General features: G+C 42.5%; 1 protein-coding gene across 1 annotated transcript in view; it reads left to right on the top strand.

The window, feature by feature from the left end:
- The first annotated feature begins 2,856 nt into the window (after positions 1-2,856).
- Positions 2,857-21,221, top strand: part of NDNF (neuron derived neurotrophic factor) — a 37,575-nt gene continuing 19,210 nt past the window's right edge. The window contains exon 1 of the mRNA XM_059923523.1: positions 2,857-3,377. The gene's annotated coding sequence lies outside the window, so the exon portion shown is untranslated. The remainder of the gene's footprint in view (positions 3,378-21,221) is intronic.

Raw genomic sequence — 21,221 nt, 5'->3', positions numbered from 1 at the left:
AACGTCTTTTGGACTCAGTTTCTTCCCAGTGGCAATTTTAAAGCACTATCTTAATGCCTGATTTATCTGAACTCCCATCAACACTGTGAGATTCACCAGGTAGATATTGGTGCCACCACTGTACTGAGGCAGGAAAAGATCCTCAGAGAACTTCATAGACTTCTCTGCCTTTCTCTCTCCACCTGCTTTTCCTTCAGCATTGTGCAATTAAGACCAGGTATATCAAATAAGGAAAACAAACAAAAGTACGACTACAAAAATGCTTTTCTCATCATCTCTCTCCTTCCCTTCAGGGCCAAAGGACTAGGGAAATGAGCTATGTTCTCTGTCCCCATGATCTCACCTTCTCTACCTGCTATTATCTGGATCTATTACACACATACAACAGAAACTACAATTGCTTGGGTCAAGATCACTGAGACATTCTGAAAAGAGTAGCAGTTGCTTTTTAGCCTGGTTGTATTGTTCACCCTGCCACCTTCCACCTTGGTCACCAGTCCTTTCCTTCCTCAGCTTCATCAATGCTGCTCCCTCCTTGGTCTCCTCTTCCCTCTCTGGTCTCCATCTGTTTCTTTCAAAGGCTCCTCTTTCCCCATCCAGCCCTAGAACATTGATGTTCTGCCATGTTCCTTCCTAAGTCTTCTCTCCCTGGCTGCCTTCCCCCTCTCCCTGGCTTCAAGAAATATCTGAATGCTGATAATTCCTGATGGATCCTCCAGCTTGGATCTTCTCTCCTAGGAACTTTGTTTCTGGCTGCTTACAAGGTACTGCACTCAGGTGTCCCAAATGCACCCCCTACTCAACAAGTTTAAGACAGAACTCATCCCATTCCTCCTAAAATTTCTCCTCTCTATACATTGTTTCTCTTGACAAATGGCACCGTCCCCTGCCTGCTTGCCCCAGCCAGAAACCTGGGAGGCAGTCTAGACTACTCCTCCTCTCCATTACCCTCCATGTGCAATCAACCACTAGGTCCTGCTATACTATTTCCTAAATATCTCTAGAGCTGTCCCGATCTTCCAACTGGTACTTTCACTGCCTTAGTTAGGGCCTACTTTTTCCTCTGGAAATAACCTCTTCACTGTTATCTATTTGTCTTCCACCATGATTCCAGAGGTTACTTTCCAAAACTCATATTTGATGACATTTGAAAACCTTAAACTCTGTCCTTGCTTAAAACCCTTAATAGTTTCCCAACCACGCACCACCTCCAGAAAGTTCTGGCTCTCTGGGCCTGAAGTGTGTGGCGTGGCCTGGCCTTGCTTGCTTCAGCTGCAATTCAGCCACTTCTAACTTCTCCCAGTTCCCAGGACACACCGTGTACTTTGACAAGTTTCTAACCTTTTCACTTGCTTCTCTCTGTTTGTGGAAGCCCTTTCCTCCCCCATCCTTGTTTGCCTGGCATTCTCTTCCTCATCCTTCAGAACGCTACACTAAAATCTCTACCAAGAGTAACTTCTAAAGGGGAATTAGCTGCTTCCCTTTCCATGCTCCTACAGGAACAGGTACAAACACATATTATAGCACTAATCACATTTTCATTGATGCCTCTGTCTCCCCACCAGGCTATAAACTTCTTAAAGGCCCAGCACTATGTCTTACCTTGAAATCTTGGCACCAAGACACGTATGGTACACAGTAGGTGCTTAATAAATGTTTGTTAATGAGTTCTCTAATGACCTGTTTGGGGCCATATCTCAGAAGTGCAGAAGCCACTCTTCCAGATCTTCTGAGCAGAGATCCAGAGATCCCTTTTTCCTACCTCATTGTCTCATCTGCTAAAAACGTTTGCACAGTGATCTCAACGTCCCTTTTAGCGCTTAAAAATTCTAAGGCTTTTATAAAGCGATTTTGTGGAGTAAATCGGTTTCATAAATCCACCTACTGCAGTGTTCTCATCCAAGAGCCACAAAACTTAAGGAGCTGCATTGGGCTGCCCTCTGTGACCAGGTATTTAACAAGAATATTACCTCGGTAAGGTTGATTTTCATCTTCATTTTTCTGTGGCAACGAGAAGCGGGCAAGTATTTTTCCTGCTTTCATTCCTGACACTATATCGTAATAAACTATATGTTCTGAGAACTTAAAGTGCAAGGGTCTACAAACCAGGTTAGCCGAAAACTAGGTTCCAAGTTGCCGAAGTGAAGTCACTTAGTCCCGCCCCCCGCCCTCCCGCAGCGTTTTCCTGCGCCCAGGCCAGGTTGCAAATTAGGTAACTTCTTATCATAATTACCTAGTCAGCCTTAATGGCTTCACACACTCCGCTCAGTCTCTCTGGTCCTGCAGGGCCGCTTTTCAATTGTTAAAACAGCTGCTGAGTTTCAAACCCGAGGAAGCTCGGAGCGCGCCGAGGGGCAAGCGCTCCCCGGCTGAAGGCTGTGGTAGGCAGGCGGCCGGGTGAAAAGTGGGACAGGAATGCACAGTTTGCACACTCTGCTTCCGCCTCCAACCTTCTCCATTTAGTCTCCCCACCCCGCCCTCAAATCAACCCGAGTTCCCCCTTATTGTGCACCCAGGTCTCCCAGACAGGGCGATGGTCCCGTTATGCGTCTCTCTGGGTTTCGTAGCTTTGAGGGGGTCTCGGTGGGCCTCCCTCTGCTTCCCCGCGGCTGGTTGGGAGGTGAGGAGGGGACTACGCCCCCCGCGATGCCGCCCGCGAGGGTCCGTTTGGGAGGGGGGGAGGGTGTGTGTGTGTGTGCGCGTGTGTGTACGCGCGCGCGCGCGGTGGCGCGCAGCGGGAGGGAGGGAGGAACGGAGCGGGAGGCAGCGGGCAGAGGGAGGGGGCGGGCGGGCAGCGGTGGGGCGGGAGGGGGAGCGGCTCCGGGCTTCAGCAGTGACACTCGGGAGAGATCACACACTCCCAGCTCCGAGCCGCGAGAGAGCGGAGCGAATCGAGCCGCTCACACGCCGCCGCCCCGTGCGCCCAGCTCTCCCCGCGCGGCGCTCCAGCCTGGAGCCGGTGCCCAGAGCGGCCGCCCGCGGAGCCCGCGCCGGCTCCCCGCTCAGCGGCAGCATCCTCCTGCCGCCCGGCCCCGCACGCTCCCTGCCTTTTAAAAGAACCTTCCGCCGCTCCCTCGCTCTGCCCCGGGATCCCCCCAGTTCCGCGCTTCTCCCCGCGCCACTTCGCAGCAACTTCGGCGGCCGCGCGCCGCCAGCCCTCGCCCGCCTTTGAAGTTTGCAGCGCCGGCCGCAAAGTTGAGACACTTCGGCCCATTTCATTTTTCTCCTTTATCCGCCTCCTCCTCCACCCACCTCCCCCAAGTCCCTTTGGTTCCTGAGTACTGGTGCTTAGCATCTTGGCCGGAGCCGGGGACGTGGCCCCATCACACCTCGGGAAGGGATATTTCCTCTTCCCCCCAGGAAAACAGTTTTTTAAGGTAAGTTGCGAGAGAAAAGCAAACCCCCGACGTCCGACGCGTTAGCCCGCCACCCGAGACCTGGCGCAAGAAGCGTTCGCACCCGAGGGCTCGTCTGGGATGGGGGTGGAGGCGCGCGTCTCCTCACTTGGTGGGGCCCCGCTAAGTTCTCGGTCACAGCTGGGCGAGGGCGCCGGCTCCCGAGGAGCCGAGGGGGTGAGGGGCGTGGAGCAGGTCTCCCTCAGTTCTCCAGGCTGGCTTCGTGGCTGGGCGGCCCCAGCGGTGCTGGGAGGAGACGCAGAGAGTGCATAGGCCGGGGGCACGGGGTCCGGTGCCCAGGGGGCGGCGGAGTCCGGGGAGCCGCCCCCGAGCCCTTATCCCCGACTCGGCCTGGACACTTTCTTTGCCCGCCCGCCGGGAGGGCTGCTGCCTCCCTCCCCTGGTTCATGCCCTCCGCCGGCCGCTGGAGAAAGCCTGCGGGGCTGGGGTCTTGCAGGGCGCGTCTGCGTGTGAGGCGAGAAGCGAGAAGTCAGGACAGCGCGCGGGGCTCGCCCGCCGGCGGGCCGGGCGCAGGTTCCTGGCGGGCGGTCCGGAGCCGCGCAGCCCCCGGGGGCGCTGGGATCTCTGCCGGCCTCGCCCGGCGGACCCCCCACCGCTCTGGCTCCTCGTTTGTCCTCTGCGTGGTAGGCGAGCATCATTAGAGAAACTTCCTGGAGCTCAGCGGGGTGGCCTGGGACCCGATCCTACTTTTACCGGGAAAGCAGACCGGCCGCCGAGGAGACGCTCCTTCCCGCCCCAGCTGGAGCGACAGGGCATCCGGCCGTAGCACCGTCTATGCGGGAGTCTGGCGCTACCTTCAGGACTGCAGGCGGGGCAGCTCCGACCCTCAGGAATCCGAACGATTGGCTCTAGGTCCCAGCTGTTCTTTTGGGGGCGCTTCGCAAACTGCTGAATTTGGGGTGCAGTTTCGTTTCCTCGTGCGCCCTTCGTACCCCTTCCTCGCTGCACACTCCCGCCCCCAGAGGTCGAGGCGGGAGAATTCCCCGCAGCCCCCAGCCCGCGCTCCGCGCGGGTCGCCAAGGCCCCTGGAGCTCACCGCGGGCACCTCGGCGCTGCCGCTGAGCTGTCCTTCGGGTCAGGTCGCGGTTCTCTCCCGGTCCCCTTCGGGGCGCTGTCCATCTCCTGCTCGGTAAAAGTAGTTCCCTGAAACCACCAAGACCTTGAGCGGGAAATGAACCTGAGAAAATGTTTCTGGGTTGGTTTGTTTGTGTGTTTTTAACAAAGTTCTTTTTAGCAACTTAGTTGGGTTGTAAATGTTTATTCCTCATCCCTCGATCCCGCTACATCACGCAAAATACGTATGTGTATATCTTCATTTCGTTGCCGATCTCTCCGAACACGCTACCCTCTCCTCCCCCCTCCACCCCTCCTCCTCCTGCCTCGCTTCCTGAACCCTTTTTCTTTTCTGAAGGAGGGAATCTCCGCACCCCCTCCTCTCTTCCTCCCACCCGATCCCTGAGCGCCTGTGAGAACCAGGGGAGTCGTCAATGGAAATAAATAGGACCCCGCTCCATTCTCCGCCCCCTTCAAACAAGTAAAATCCTCCCTGGGCTCGCAGAAGTAGAGATAAAACATCCCTCCCGAGGGAGGGGTTTTGAGGATTTGATGGGATTGAATTGTTTTATTATCCTGAAAGACGTGATGGATGGATGCGAGAGCAAATATGCGTGCAGAGCAGAGGGTACTGAGGGCGATCAGTATTTATTATTACTCATTATTGTTTATTAAGAGTGATAATAAGGCCGTAACCCTGGCGGAAGACTATGTTTATATTTGGTTTTAATTTTATGTCAGTCTCTTATTACAGTGGTTTCAGAAAGTGAAAACACCGAAAGGGTATTAATTCCTCACACTCATTCTGCACATGGAATTAATCAATGTCAAAAAGATACTGTCGTTTTACCAAAGTTTTAACCCATGAACTTTTATAAGGTTGCAGTCTTATAAATGTCCTCATTTGCCTCAATCTGTCTCCTTAAAGTTCAAAAAACTTGGCAACATAATTAATTATGGTCCCAATTCCCATTTTCAATCTAAACCTATATTCAGGATTATATTAAACTATCCCATCATTTATCCTTTAAAAGTGACTCTGATGAGTTTAAATTCTTGGAGGGGGAGCTGGGAATGAGGGGCCCAGAAGTTAGAGAAATTAATACTATTTCAGATTTCTCTCAAAAATCCTTCACTAATTCCTTAAAAAAAAAAAAAAAGAAATTACAAGTTTTTTTCTCTGCACAGTTCTTAACTTCAGTGAATCTACTTAACCTTTACCACACACTGGGAACATAACAGCTTGCAGTTTTGTCTGTATTATTGTTTTCATTTTTATGTCAGACTGTTTTATTCATTAACCTGTATGTCGAAGTCACAGGCTCAGCGTGACGATAACACTCTGTTTTAATTAGTAGCTATCATAAAAAAAGAAGCTAGAACTCTGTAATGGGCCTAAATTGCTATGAATTATGTGTGGTTTAAATTACGCATTTATTTCAGCAGAAATGAAACCATGAATATAAAACATCTTTTAATCACTTGCAGATACAGCTTTTATCTCTTTAAAATGTAACAAAATATATAATTGAAAAATACCCTTCTAAGAATGAGGGAAGCCCCCGCCCTCAGTTTATTTGTCCTGGGTTTATTGAACATCCGTGTGGTGAAGTATGAATGTTAAAGAGTAAAGAATAATAGCATGCTGAGGGAATGCTACTTTCGAAGTAGCCACAGTGGGTCAGTCTTCAGATAACTTAATGCAGCAACTTTTTCAGTTGGCTTCATGAGCCTGGTGATTCAGATTTTAGTTTCCTCACTTGGATTTACTGACCAGGCTCTCTGTGTGATAGTGGGGGAAATGTGTTGTAAAGCTCCAACAAGTTATTTGAAATAAAGGGGGGAAAGGTAGAAATAAAGCGTAAACTGTCTGTTATCTTCCTATGTTCATTTTTCTATTCAGTCTATCTAGAGGTCAGAATTTTTATTTTAAAACCGATTGTGTTTTTGTTGTCATTGTTAGGACAGAACTTACTTTGCATGTTGCTATGATGGATGAGTAGGTATTGGAAATGGAACGGTTATGCCTGAATTAACAGATAGTATGGGAGCAGTGTGATTCCACATAATTTGCATTGATTGAAATTATTTTAATCCCTCTTCCTTAGTCTTCCCAATGATTATGTGGTTGATTCGAGTAACCAAGCAGGGTTCTCTGACACTTACTTGTTCGTTGTCTTCTTGTCAGGTGTTGCTTTGGGCACCAGCACATCCATAGTAGCAGCCTTGTAATGAATGAAACTTGCCAGGGTCAGTTGCCATCAGACAGTCACCAGAAAGAAGGCATTTCCTGTGATCTTCTGTACTGGGTCAAAGGCAAGCGTAACCTGCAAGAATCATTCAGATTATTCATTTGACCTTGCAATGATATCGAATACCTCTAAATATTTATTTTGGAATGATTATTCTGAAGAATGTAACTTATTCTTCCCCATTGGTTCACAATCATTTAGCAGAAGCAATAGCTTTAAAAGTTACAGTTGAATAGTCATTCACACCAAGTCTGTGCTTTGAAGACTGATTTTAAAATTAAAGTCCTCCAGTATTTAAATACCCCATTTAAAACTACTTTGCAATTTAAATCCTGAATTTAGGCTAAATTCTGCTTTATTTTCCCACTGTATTACAATGCAAATTGACACCTAGGATACACGCAGTTATGTTTCCACATGTTAATTTCTACCTAGGAAGAAAAGTAAATACTGCTGTTGTTATTGTGGCTAAAGAAAAAAAAAAGAGAATCGTATAGTATGACATGGAAAAGCAGAATTGCTAATATTTTATTGAATCACACAGTGGTATATTGACCATAAATTCAGTTATATTGCTGGGAAAACCAGCACCCTTTTAGTGTGAATCTGTGTTTGTTTGGATGTGCCTACAGACTTATATATCTATTGCCACTTCTGAGATGACACCTGAGATTTGCTGTTCTATATCCCACCAATGCCCAAGCCAGTATAGGAAGAAGGTGGTTTCGTGGCTGCTTATTTCCTAAACACGCTTCTTAAACCCAAAGATGCTATATCTGCACCTTTCCCCTTCATTTTGGTATTTTACCAAAAACTGCAAACCAACAAATCCACACATTTTAGTCTTTTGAAATATTTGGAACATGTGAAATATATAATTTTAATTCACCCCAAATAAAAAACGCATTGCTTGCTTTGCATTTTAAAAAGTAAGAGTGAAGCATTTGATCAGTATGGAATAAAAGCAAACTAGCAATATGTTTCTGCAGACTTTTCCCTTTGGGATGAAGAAACAGATTTGACCACAGAACAGCTGGATATTGGGTCCTGTTACAATGTCAATTTTTTAAAGAACTCACCAAGCTAGATTTGATTTAAACTTAACTTTAAAGTCTGCAGACCTCAAGTTTATAAGTATAGAAACTTCCAAAATTACATGTTATTACTCCTTCAATAAGTTCCGGATCCTTTGGAAACTGATTTATTTTAGTAAGTTGGTGAATAGTTTTTGGTTTTCATTTGTTAATTTTTTCCTGTAGCAAATTTGGACATGACATATATTTAATGTTTCATATATTTCTCTGAAGTATTTATTTTTAGTTTCACTTGTAAAAACTCTAAAATGAATCTTTTCTTTGAAAAAGAAAAATGTGGCAGAATGCATATGGTTAACTTATCAAATATCTCTTTAAATTATTCTTTTGAAAGAATTTGCTGCCTTTGATATAGTTATGAGAAAAGAAAAAACATTTTTAGAAGTAACGGGGTTATATAAAGTTTGGAAGGAGCACAACAAAAAACATGATTACACATGATTGAAAATCAGCTCATTTGAGTGGAACTCTTAGACACTGCCTCTGCAGCGTGGAGATTTTATATATAATAACCGAATAACAAAAAAATCAAGTCATGCACTCGTGTCTGTTTTCTAGTTGGAATGATTTCAGACAATAGCACAAGTAGTGGAGACCGACTGAAGTAAATGGTGACTACGTAAGTTTTTTTGTCTGTTAGTGTTTCTTCTCCCTAACATGAAATCAAGGTAAACGCCCTCTTCTTCCAGCTGTGTGATCAAAGAGCATATATTCCACAATCTAAAGACATAGCCAAAAAATATGGGCTATATTCAAATGAGTGTTTTACCAACAACAAAAGATTATCATAACTACATCTTGTTCGCTGAGGCAACGTCCTTATATACACAGATCTAAATAAAATAAAAGACTGAAATTTATCATTTTCTAAAATAATTAGTAAAAACTGAGCCCATAATTAGAAAGATCTGTGAGGTGTGACACCTTCTTTTTGAAATTACCATGATTAGTTTTAAAGTTATAGAAACTATGAACAAGTGTTTATATGCAAAGATAGATAATACCATATCTAGACAGTTGACAAAATGATAAACATTGTGGTAGTTACTTGGAGATATTATGTTTAAAAGGGAAAAATCTAATGTAAAAGGGCTTGATTTATTTAGGATTAATTTCTCCAATATAGGTGCCTCTTGGAGTATAGATGGTTACAATTTATAGCACATCGCCGTGAAAAGTAAACCCTAGCAATGCATGTGAACCTAGGAGATGGCTTTGATTACTCTCTTTTGTTCAGGTCATATGTACTCTAAGCCCATAGGCCTTGCCAAGTGTAACATTATGCATTTTATTCCAGTAATAAAATGTGTTTCTGATTAAATTATCAGTCATACCAAACACACACACACACACACACACACACACACACACGAACATAAATGTACTTGATCCTTCTTAGTTATCTTGTTTAAAATACATTTAAAGGTAAATAGTAAATACTAGTATATCTATCATGATTTAAATCTAAATATTGTTCATATGTTGATAACACTCAGTAAATGTTGTAATTTCATATTAAATTACAGCATTCACTAAAATTCACTGATATTATCAAAAGCTTCAAATAGAGATTGATTCAGAAGTAACTGGATCCTGTAATTGGAGAGATATTTGTTGCCAACAGTGGTGACAGAGATCAGAAACAGCAGTGCCGGCTAAAACACCTGGCAAACTGAGAAGAGACAGCAATCACTTACCTCTTGGCCTCTCCAAGTCTCAGTTCTAGGGCTGATCCTTCAAAATTTGCTAAAATTGCTGTGAGGGACTTCCCTGGCGGTCCAGTGGTTAAGACTTCGCCTTCCAATGCAGCGGGGTGCAGGTTCGTTCCCTAGTCCGGGAGCTAAGATCCCACATGCCTCGCGGCCAAAAAACCAAAACGTAAAACAGAAGCAACATTGTAACAAATTCAATAAAGACTTTAAAAATGTTCCACATCAAAAAAAATCTTTAAAAAAATTGCTGTGAAAATATACTACTTTTTAATGGAAAAATAAAACTGCCTCTTAAATAGGAGATACAAATTTAACACTGTAACAATTGCAGTAGCAGGATTAACGGTACTAGTAGATGAACCAACAGACGGGTCTCCTGAGAGATGGCCTGAGAGGTATTGGGACCCTGCCCCAAATGTCAGTATGGTCTCTCATGGTACTAAAACACCACCTGAAAAAAGATGATTTTTCATTTTTAAAGTAATTTTGTTTTTCAGTGTCCCCTATAAATATGAAAATATCCCCAAGATGGGAAACAGGGTAAGCTGCAATTGGCCAACATCTTCCAAAGATGTTAATGGCTAGATAAAGCCAGATTGAAATGAGGCTAGTTTTAGTCAGAATTTTAGAGAGGAATGATGTATATCTTGGACTCTCTTAGCCTCTCCTTCTGTAGACAACCTACCCTTAGTATGTACCTGTCCTATGGTCTCTTCCTCTGATAATCGATTCTCAGTTTCTTATACTCTAGTATAAGTTATACTCAGGGCCAGCTTCATGGGCTGCAGTTAGGAGGAACCCCCGTGCTCAGTTGAGTACTCTGCTGTTTCCATCTTGAAATTCTTAATTTATGAACAAGAAATCTTGCATTGTGTCCCACAAATCATGTAAGTCACCTTCATTCTCCTTTGGTGTGAATTTAAGACAGAATCTTAATGTCAAGGAATTGGAAAGGACATTTGAGATTATTTTTACAAGGTTAGGTCCAGTGAATATTTGATTTAAAAACGTGTCTTTAACTAAAATGAAAGCGACAGGATACTTCTTTAAACAATTTGAGGTAAAGGTTTCCCATTGCCTCCAAAATTACACTGAATAGTTATCCAGCTTCTAATAGTGTCAGTCTTGTAGAGCAAAATTCCCTGAAAGAGAGTGTCCTTTTCCCCTCATTACAGAACACACGATGTCTCATTATGATGAAAGGAGATAATATCAGATGCTTTATTTATATTTACTTTTATGTATAAAGAAGGAAAATGTTTTGTTAATATTATTTTAAATATATCTTTTGAAAAAGTCACTCTTACTCAGCATATCAGATGGTCATTGAACAATAAAAACAACATGGCAGAGGTGACAGCTTCTATGATGTAAAAAGACAAAGTGAAAATGACATTCTAATCAGCTTTTACAGGAAGTCAGCCCTTGCCACAGATTAACTAGAAAAAAATTTGAAATATACAATTTCATCCGCTATAATTAATTATGATACTCATTCCAGTATAGAATGCCTTAAGTTATTTTATGTAAATGAAATATGTCTATATATTTTAATCAGAATTCTAAGAGATTTGGAGACAACCCATTACAGAGCCAGAGGTCTTGAAAGGAGGTGGGCAGGTAGCTGAAAGAGCCCTTGATTAAATTAGCCGCCATTATCTTCAAGAGTATTCTTAGTTATTTGTACAAACATTTCACAAGTCCTCTGTTATCGATAATTAGATATTATACTCCATTATATTCTGAATATACTGGATATATATATCCAGTATATTCTCCCGTATATACTGAATTCTGAAATTTCAGTATTTTAAGAGTTAAAAAAAGTTATCTAACCTTCTTACTGCTCTCATAAAAATGTATATTGAAATTTTTATTTGAAATTTTATTGTTTTTCAGTATAGTTAGTTATTAACTGTGTTAAAGTTGTTTCTGTGCTTTGGCTTTCACAGTGTGAATGGAAAAGATTCTATTTATTAATAATATTATAGCCCTTGACTGTTTACAAGGTGCTTCCGCATCCATCGTTTTCTTTCATCTTCACAGGAACTCAGTGAGGAAGTTATTATATCCTCCCTCTCCTGAGAAATCTGAGACTCAGTTTCGGATGAAAGACTTACTGAAACACACACTTTTAAAATAAAGTGATAACTCTTTGATTTCAGAAGGAAAATTGATGGAAATGTCTAAAATTTTTAAATTTAGATTAATTGCCAAATTAATTTGCAAGGACACAATTTGCTTAGAATTTTTTTACAATATAATGATTCAAAAATATCATTAATTTAGTCTAAATCCACAAGACTTTAATCGTAGGCTGCTTATGTGCTAAATGTTTGTTTGTTTTGATAATAGTTAACTTATTAGGGAATCTTTTAGGGGAAAATGATTACGTTTTCCAGTTTTAAATCATTATTTAAGGTCATGCCTAAACAACTTTTCTTTGAGAATAAACACATTCTAGTTGAAAATAACACAAAGGTCCAGCAAGGATAAATAGAAAAACAATGCCCCACACCTGTCCTTCTAGAAGGTGAAAGACTTTTTTTTTAATAAGGGGAATTTTTGAAAGTGAAATGGGGTATCGATTTCTGACCATATGTGTAAGTTCTGGTGTAAACCTGCCCCGCCTCCCCACATTCCCAACCTCTGTTTGCACAGATTCTACCACAATCACAAAAGGCAAACTAGTTCATCACTTTGCTTTATTAAGTCTACATATAGCCATGGAATCAATTCTTGAAGGCACATCTCTTTTCCTTTCTTCAGCTCTCCTCTTATAGTCTCACTGACCAGCAATCCAACCCTGGGTGTTAAAATGCCCTAAGATACGCTATTTGTTGCATGTGATGTGTATGTATGTGAGTGTCTGTGTGTATGTGTGTGTGTATAACAGACAAAGTCTTTAACATACTTTAGAGACAAGTTGTCTGGAAAAGGAAACAAAACATTTTCCTCAGAAAGTGGAGTCTAATAAGAAAATTAGGGATTAAAAAATGAGTTATAAGTGTATTAGAGACATATAACCTATGATTTTGACACATATTCCAAGTATATATGGCAGGTATAGTACTGAAAAATCAATAAGCTAAGAATCCCTTTTAAAATTAGTAGTAATTAATAGTAATTCAGCACTACAGTTATTTTATTATTCCATTAATAATGTGACATTTTTGAGAGGTAAGATTTCAAGTTAGTTCAGTGCTAAGATTTTTTTAAACAGTGATTTCCCAAAATCTTGGATGAAATTTTATTTTTCAATGGAATAATGAGAGCTATTATAGACATATATGATAGGATGTTCCAAATATCCAAAAAGTTTAAAGCCCTTTAAAACACAATGAGGAATAAGTAAGTTCAGACAATGAAAGTATTTATACACACCCCCATATTAACACTTCAGCCACCAGATTCAGTCTATAATTGAAAAAAAGTCTCTACATTTAAAGTTTATTCACACTTACAAAGCAACGACCACAAAGAGGCAGTTTGGAAACATCTTTTTCTCTTGGCAGGTTCTGTCCTGTAATGAGCACTGAACACTGTTGACCCCCAACACTCACCAGCTGCAGCCTTTCCTCAATGTTTCCCTTAAAAAGTTTTTAATAAGAATAAAAAACACACCTACCTATACATCTTACTTTTCGGGGAGGAAAGGAATGAAATAATTGTGGGTCTGAATACCCATATTGGGTCAGTATTTTGTGGTTTGTCATCTCCCTAATTGTTGCAGGCTTATATGTTTGTATTATTTCATCATAATTTGCTATAAACTCTTTATTAAAAGTGACTGTGAGATCAGTCCACATCGTCTGCCTTTTGACTGTCCTGTTCTTCAATCATCTCTTAATCCAGAAATAATAATGCAGAACGTCGAAGGAACTGAGCCTAATCCTCGACTCTCTAATCTCAGCACATGCATCTTAAATCCTTTGCTGGATCTAGTGCCTAAAATGCCTGCGCACACTCACCTTTGAATCAGTTTTAATCCAGCTTTGTTTTTATTAAACAATACTGATGTCCTCAGATAAGGCATATCAAAGATAACAAAACGAATATTAAGAGTTTCTACTGTCTGTGTGGTTGTTTTCAAAAACCCAACATCTTGGCCTTTCCTCCGTGTTTCTAGTCAGTCTCTATTAAATAGGAACCTAACCTTTTACCTGATAGATTAGGTAAATAAAGGTAGAATAATCTGATGTTGAAACTCCTTCTCATATCTCATATCTTGTTTTAAGAGCAAGTCAAAACCTGTATCTTTTGCCATTGAATAAAATTTTGCAACTAGTTGGGTAGCTGGATTATAGTATTTGTAAATAAATAGAGCCTTCTTTACTTTAAAAAGATCATTCATGTCTATGATTTTTTAATCTTATAACAATCCTGGGAATAATTGTCTTCATTTTGTAGATGAGGAAACTGAGACTCAAAGAGATTGAGACTTGCTCAAAGAACAAAAGCCGATAATTGTTTGGTCAGAACTTCTCCAACCCAGATCTTCTTACTCTAAGTCCAGTGATTGTTTTCTATTTTAAATAGAAATTTTGGCAGCCTTTTAACTGTCCCCAAACTTGAATAAATAAATTAATACATACATAAAAATTACATGACAGGGGGAGAATGGATAAGAATAAAGAACAAACCAAAAACTAAATTCAAGTTTTTGTAAAAACATTCAATCCTGAATTGATAGGAGCCCAAGATGTGGGAATAGTCACCTGAGACACTGAGACAGGAGACAGGAGGGTGAGACAGAGAAAGACAGGAGAGAATCTCTAAATTACTAAATTGTCAGGAACCAGTGTCCTTGGAGAATATTATCTCATCTCTCCAAAGACATGGCTCTAAGTTTATAGTTTGTTTTTGGCCTTGGATTTTAAGGCCAAACAGTTTGAAAACTTTAACTTATTTCTTTTTACAAGAAAAACATACTCGTGTGCCCCCCTTTTTTCTGGAAATAAGAATAATCTAGGGTTAAACCATTTTGACTCTTTAAGGTCCCTGGTATATCTATCTCACTCATCTCTCTTTCGATTACATTATCGTGAGTACAGTTATTTCTAAATCGCTGTTTGATCTTGTCCTGGGCTTTGGCACCGGAGGCCCCTTCAAATCCTCTTTGGTAGCAGACAGGCTTTAATGCTGTCATATCAAAACAACTGCCAGGGGAGAGGAAGGAGTAAAGCTTCAGGACCATCAGATATTTGGGAAAATATGGGATTGGGTCCATGGAATCAAATGCCCCTTCCTAGTCTATGGTATTTATTATTCTATGGTAATAATAAATAATTTCTTCTTGATAGCATTTATTTACTAGGACTGTATTTGCCAACTCCAGTATGTATCACTATATGAACAAATTAGAAACTTTGGTATAACTTTGAATCTTCTCACAATTTCCCAAATGGTAAGTGGTCCACTAGTCCATTATTGGGCTTTAAGATAAACCTAGACATATTCCCCAAAGGGAATAAACCTGCCTGTCATTCTTTTTTTTAATTTAAAGGTGGTAGAGAAAAGAGAAAGCTGTGAAATTGTGTGGATATAATAATAGTTCTCGAGTTAAGAGGAAGAGAGGATGTGGACAACCTCTATTTCACCCATGCTTCTCCCTAAATAGATGTTTAAAATGTTAAACTTTGGTAATGAATGAAAATTAGAAATCAGAAAGTCCAAACAATGAAAATCTTGGAGATGAAAATCATAGTGCTGCTCTTACCGGATAATAGGATTGGAAGAGTCAGAGCTACTCAAAGTACGGTCCCTGAACTATCAGCACCTGCATCTCCAGGGAGCTTGTTGGAAAGGATGAGTCTCAGGGCCCACCCCAGACCTTTGGAATCAGAATCTGCATTTTACCAGGGAGGCTGGGTGATGTGTGTGCATAATGAGGTTTGAGAAGCACTAGTCTGTACCACTCCTATTCTCTGATCAGAATGTATCCCAACCAAACATATTTTACATGTTTGCAGAAGACAGAGGCCCTCCTGAGTAATGCGCTATGTTATTCTTACCAGGACATTCTTGTGTTCTTAAGGACAAAAGAAATGCATCCTTACACGAAGTCCTTGCACTGCCTAGCACACACCATCTGTCCGTGGCAGCCACACCAGCAGATGTCTGTGATGTGCACCTCAAAAGATTAAAGCTATTCTTCCCAACTTTTTAGGTTTCACACAGTAACTATTATAAGTCTAGTGCCCATAAAATTGTCAAAAGCATCCATAACTTATTTCCTGTTTAGCTTGTATTATCTCTTGTGAAGCAGATTCCATAAATCAGCAACAACAGTCAATTTTATTATTTTCATTTCCCTTTATTCGTTACACACTCACGAAACATCATGGGCATCTGCTAGGGGCTGGGTTCCGTGATCAGCATATCACTGTTGTAGAGAGAGCATGTGTCCTTGCCACCCTGGGGGGGGGGGGTGGGAGGTCTCAAGAATACGGACAAAGAATTCAGAATGGTTTGCAATAGAAGTAGGAGCATGGAACATTTAGTGCACAACTAAATTTCTCTGTGGCTGTAGATGCTGGAGTCTTGAAGAATGAGTGGGACTTTGCCACCAGAGAGGGGACAGTGGCATCCTGGCAAAGGAGGTGGCAGCTCCTCCGCGTGCTGGGGATGTGAGCAGCGTGCGGGGAAGTTGTAGGAAGTGAGTTCGTAGAGTGAGGAGGGACCTAAAGGACCTCGCATGCATGACCTTCATTCTGTACTTCATGGGAAGCCTCTGACTTTTTTTTTTTAAGCAGAAGAGTGAAACAGATTCCATTTATAAAGGGGACAGTACAGTGCTGTGCGGAACGATAGAGCAAAGATGCAGGAAATGAGTGTGAGAACAGTCAGGGGAGATGCGGCAAGTGGACACTTTGAGGCATTGGCCATTTGGATAGAGAAGAGGGAGCAACTTTGAGAGAAGATGCAGCAGGGAGATTGTCAGGACTTGACGGGTAATGGGACACGGGGATCAAAAAAATCAGATAACGTTGAGGTTCTAGTTTAGCAGCTGGCAGGACCGGGCTGCTGAGGTAATACTAACGTGCACTGATTTCAAGGTAGCCCTTCAGCAGCCTCACCAGGAGCTACTGTGCCATTTCAGACAACAAACATGGAAACCAAGGCTCAGAGCAGTTCCGCTTACTTCATCCGCCCACGGTGGCAATGGTACGCGGGGGTCCCGACAGAGGAAGGAACCCAGATTCAGATTCGAGCCTGACTCCTGAGTCTGGCTTGGCGAGGCCAGCCCTGAGCCACTCCACACCGTTGAGGGTTAGATGCCTGGGAAAGGAAGGAAAATGGGTCTGGAGCTAGCAATCAGCCTTGAGGGTTTGGCCAATAACCACCCCCAACTGCCTTGCACAGTTCAAAACATTTAGGGATTTTTCTGATGGGAGACATTTCTGATTACCTTACTCTTTCCTATAAGCTTCTTGAAAACAGTATAATTAAGCAAATATTTATTTAGTGCCTACTTTGTGCAAGAACTAAAAAAGTCTATGCAGGGGATCTAAAGAGTAAAAAAGTAATCTTTGTCTAAGGGGCACTTTCTTGAGTAAACTCATGTTATGTAAGCCTCCTGAAGAGCTTTTTTTTAGGGATGAGAAAAAATATAAAAATAGCTATAATTCAAGTGAGATCAAGTACAGAAGAATCAAAGTCTCTGGTTTCACCGGAGGGCTGTGATTCTGCCTTGTCCGCCTCTGATGTCCCCAGGGAACTTACAATAGGCACTTAATAAACACTAGCTCATTTACTGACAGTGTACAGAGAGAGTTCAGATAACAAACCATCTAAGTAAACACCACACTGCTGCAATCCTATTAAGAATCTCCCTGGGGAAAGTCAGGCAGCATCCTTCCTCTGTCAGAACACCTCCTACTTTTTAAACTGCGCCTTTGCCCTTCAGTTTAATGGCTGTATCAGAGAAATCCTTATTTTACTGAGTCCCAGTCTCCTTCCCTGTAATGCCATGGCAACCACTGGGACTTGCTGGGCTGGCCAGAGGGCTTCTAATCCCTCTTTTATCTGCTAAGGGGCCTTAAAAATATTTGGTGTCACCCTTCCTCGCACCCCCTGGGTTTAACATTGGCCAGTCGTCCCCCACCTGATGTGATTGTCACAGGCCTCAGTGCCTGTCTTCTGGTCCCCAAGGCTTGCCAGCGTGGAGGCAAAGCCTCTTGGTTGCTGAGGGTCGCAGTTAATGCACAGGTGAGGCAGATTCCCGGGTGTGAAGCCCAGGAGATGAAATAGGTCCTTCCCCTCTGTCTTCCTCAGTTTCCTCATCTGTAAAAGGTCCCTTCTAGTCCCAACATTCTGTGTCTTGCCATGGCTTATTTTCTCCATTCAAGCCCCTGCTGAAATGTCACTTCCTCCGAGAGGTCTTCCCTGACCACTCAGCCTAGAATCGCTCTGTCCCCCGAGCTCGGCCCTCCCTGTGGCTCCCCTCCAGCCTCGTCACCGGTTTCACTTTCGTCGTAGTGCTACTGCTCTCTGGAATCAGTATGTGTAGTTATTTACTTATCCATCATCTCTCTCCTACCCGCCGAAGTGTAAGCTTTGCAAACATGAGAACCTTGTGCACACGTCTTGGTCACTACTGTATTTCTAGATCTCAAGCAGTGCCTGGTACAGAGGAAGTGCCCAAAACTGTTTGTTGAATCAGCCAATGAGATCTGCAATTCCATCATGCTTGCTGTCCTAAAAAAAAGTTTCTGTTGTCATTGCCTTGTGGATGAGTATCGCTTTTTATTACATCACTAGAAGCTTGGTTATAAAACATTTCTTTGATCAAAACTTATGGAAGATGCAGCCCATGTGTTCAGCAGACATAGCTGGCAGAATTACCAAAGCAAGTTTTTTTTTTTTTAATTTATTTATTTTATTTATTTATTTTTGGCTGCGTTGGGTCTTTGTTGCAGCGCGCGGGCTTTCTCTAATTGTGGCGAGCAGGGGCTACTCATTGCGGCGTGCGGGCTTCTCTTGTTGCGGAGCACAGGCTCTAGGTGCGCGGGCTTCAGTAGCTGCAGCACGTGGGCTCAGTAGTTGTGGCTCGTGGGCTCTAGAGCACAGGCTCTGTAGCTGTGGCTCATGGGCTTTGTTGCTCCGCAGCATGTGGGATCTTCCCGGACCAGGGCTCGAACCCGTGTCCCCTGCATTGGCAGGCGGATTCTTAACCACTGTGCCACCAAGGAAGCCCCCAAAGCAAGTTGTAAAACCAGGTTTGTCCTGAGAACAGGAATATCTTTGAACTTGAATAATTTAAGTACCTGATTTTGTTAGTAGGGTGAATAGAACTAAAAAAGCCTTTTAGATTTTGAAGTTCCTTTGAGAAGGTAGTATGTCCGCCCTGAGATAGATGGAAAGGACATAAATAGACAAGGTTGTTGCTGATGGATGAGTGAAGAGATTGATCACTTTTTAGAATCTTTTGTTCCTGCTACAGTATTTTGCTCTTGTCTTTTAGTTTTATCCTTGCTGTCACTAACACACAAAACCAGTAATGATCTCATTTCAGAAGATGTAGTGATTATTCAGTTTGGCCCATTGGTCAGTCAATATTTAGTGAACACTTAATTTGTGTATTACAAAACATCTGAAATGACTGCTAATTTTTCTCCCTTAGACTCTTATCTTTCAGAGCTGGGTGTCTGTCCTAATGACCCTGCCGAGGTCACATCTTTGCTTTCTCTGCTGCTTTTTCCTGCCTGTTGGTGCGCTCGCGGCCTGCCGCTCCCTTGCCCACGCCTGTGTAGTCAACCTCCATCTCATATTATCCCCCTGTCTTGGGATTCCTCTCGTGGTGCTGCTCGCCAGAAAAGTGCCTGGTAGCCTCCGCTATGTGACGTTTGGCAGGTGTGGGTTCATCAGAAAGTTCGTGAGTTTTATCTAGCCTCTCCATTGGGACATAGCTTATAAAGGGGTCTGATCATATATGCCAAATGGCAGTGGTTTCCTGTCAAATTTTCTTCATAACTTCTGTATCTGTCTCTCTTAGTTTCTTGCTCACTTACCACAAACAACCCCTTACCAGAACTTTTGACAAATTAGTTGACCTCATGCATCCTTTCCTTTGAAGCAACTACTGGGGTGTGTGTGTGTGTGTTGCCTTTCCCCAGTATGTCTCACCACCTTCCCTGTATCCAGCAGATCCCATTTCCCACCCTGACAACTGAACTCCTGCTACTTCCCACCTTGGCCTGCGCGCCTTTATGTTTCTCATAACACGAAGAGAACACCTTTCCTCTTTTCTCCTCTTTTCTAATACTTTATCCAGTATAAGAATTAGCTTTGAAAAACTGCATCAAGATGGCCAGCAGCTCAAAAACTTATTTGATGCCAGCTGGAAACTCTGCTTGACTAATCTCATTTCCCTCTGTTTTCTTCCATCTCTTCATTACTTATGTTTTGTCGTTTTATTGTACCTGTGTTCGTATAATCAAGGTGTTATCTTTGATTCCTCTCTTTTCCTCACTTCTTACCTCCAACTCACCTGCACGCTCTGGTGACCCTGCCTGTACAACATATCCCCAGTCTCTTCACTACTGTCCATCTCTGCCCCGAGGTTTAAGCCGTCAGCACGTCTACCGTGGACAGCTGTAGTAGCCTTGCCTTCATCTGATCTTTTTGCTTGTACAGAGATGAGCTTGGTTTTTGCTTTGACAATGATCCCTTCCCTAAAATCCATTTTCTACACAGTAGACAGAGTTACACCGAAAAACCATGGGCCAGATCACGGTCCTGGCCTGCTTAAAGGGCTTTCCATCACACTCAGGATAGAATCCTAACTCCTTCATATGGTTTGCACGGCTGTGTGTGATCTACCCTTTGACCTCCACTCTCCCCTTCACCCACTCTGTTCCACACTGATAGCCTTTCCTCTCCGTAGTACCCCAGGCCTACTGCCAACTCAGGGCCTTTGCACCTGCTGTTTCTCTGCAGGAATGCTCTTTTCCCTGCCATTTGTTTCACTGCTTCCTTTCCTTCATATCTCAGAGTAAATGTCATTTTCTCCAAGAAATCTTCTCTAAATATACCATCTAGAGTGGCCCTCCCCACACTATCTTTCACACAGGCTTCTTTTAATTCTCTGCATAGCAATGACTACCAGCCAATAGTGCTTTCTTACTTATGCATCTGTGTCTTGCTATCACCCCCATGAGAACATGGATTCATGAGATCATCCCTGTCCCCAGAAGAGGGCCTTGCATGTAGCAAGGATTCATTACATATATGTTAAGTAACAAAATAGTGAATGAGTGATACGGACATGATTGGACTCTGGTGTCTGGGTTGTGTAACCTTGTCTTTATGAGTAGATTATAAATTCCTAGGATATTTCTTTTGAGCCCTTATATCACCCACTTCAGTTTAGAATATGGAGTCAGTGCTTGGAAAGTTCTTATTCTCTTGATTTTTAGCTCTTTTGACCATATTTAGTTTTTGGTATCCTAAGAAATCTATGGAGTATCTTACTGAAAAGTTCCCTTCTTGAATAAAATAACTGTAAAAATATCAAATCTATAATTGATATACTATAGTCCCAACCTCCAGGAGGGCTACAACCAACTCACCTCCAGTGTTTTAACGATTATTTCCAAGAAAGTAGAATTGGGTTTACTTGCCAGTAGAATTTCACATTAATATTCTTCTGTGGTGTTACCATGGTTGTGGAAACCCTTTCTCAAGGTTAAC

Source organism: Balaenoptera ricei, chromosome 5 (assembly GCF_028023285.1).
Source record: "Balaenoptera ricei isolate mBalRic1 chromosome 5, mBalRic1.hap2, whole genome shotgun sequence".
Lineage (NCBI taxonomy): Eukaryota > Metazoa > Chordata > Mammalia > Artiodactyla > Balaenopteridae > Balaenoptera > Balaenoptera ricei.
This window is presented reverse-complemented; position numbering and strand designations above follow the sequence as displayed.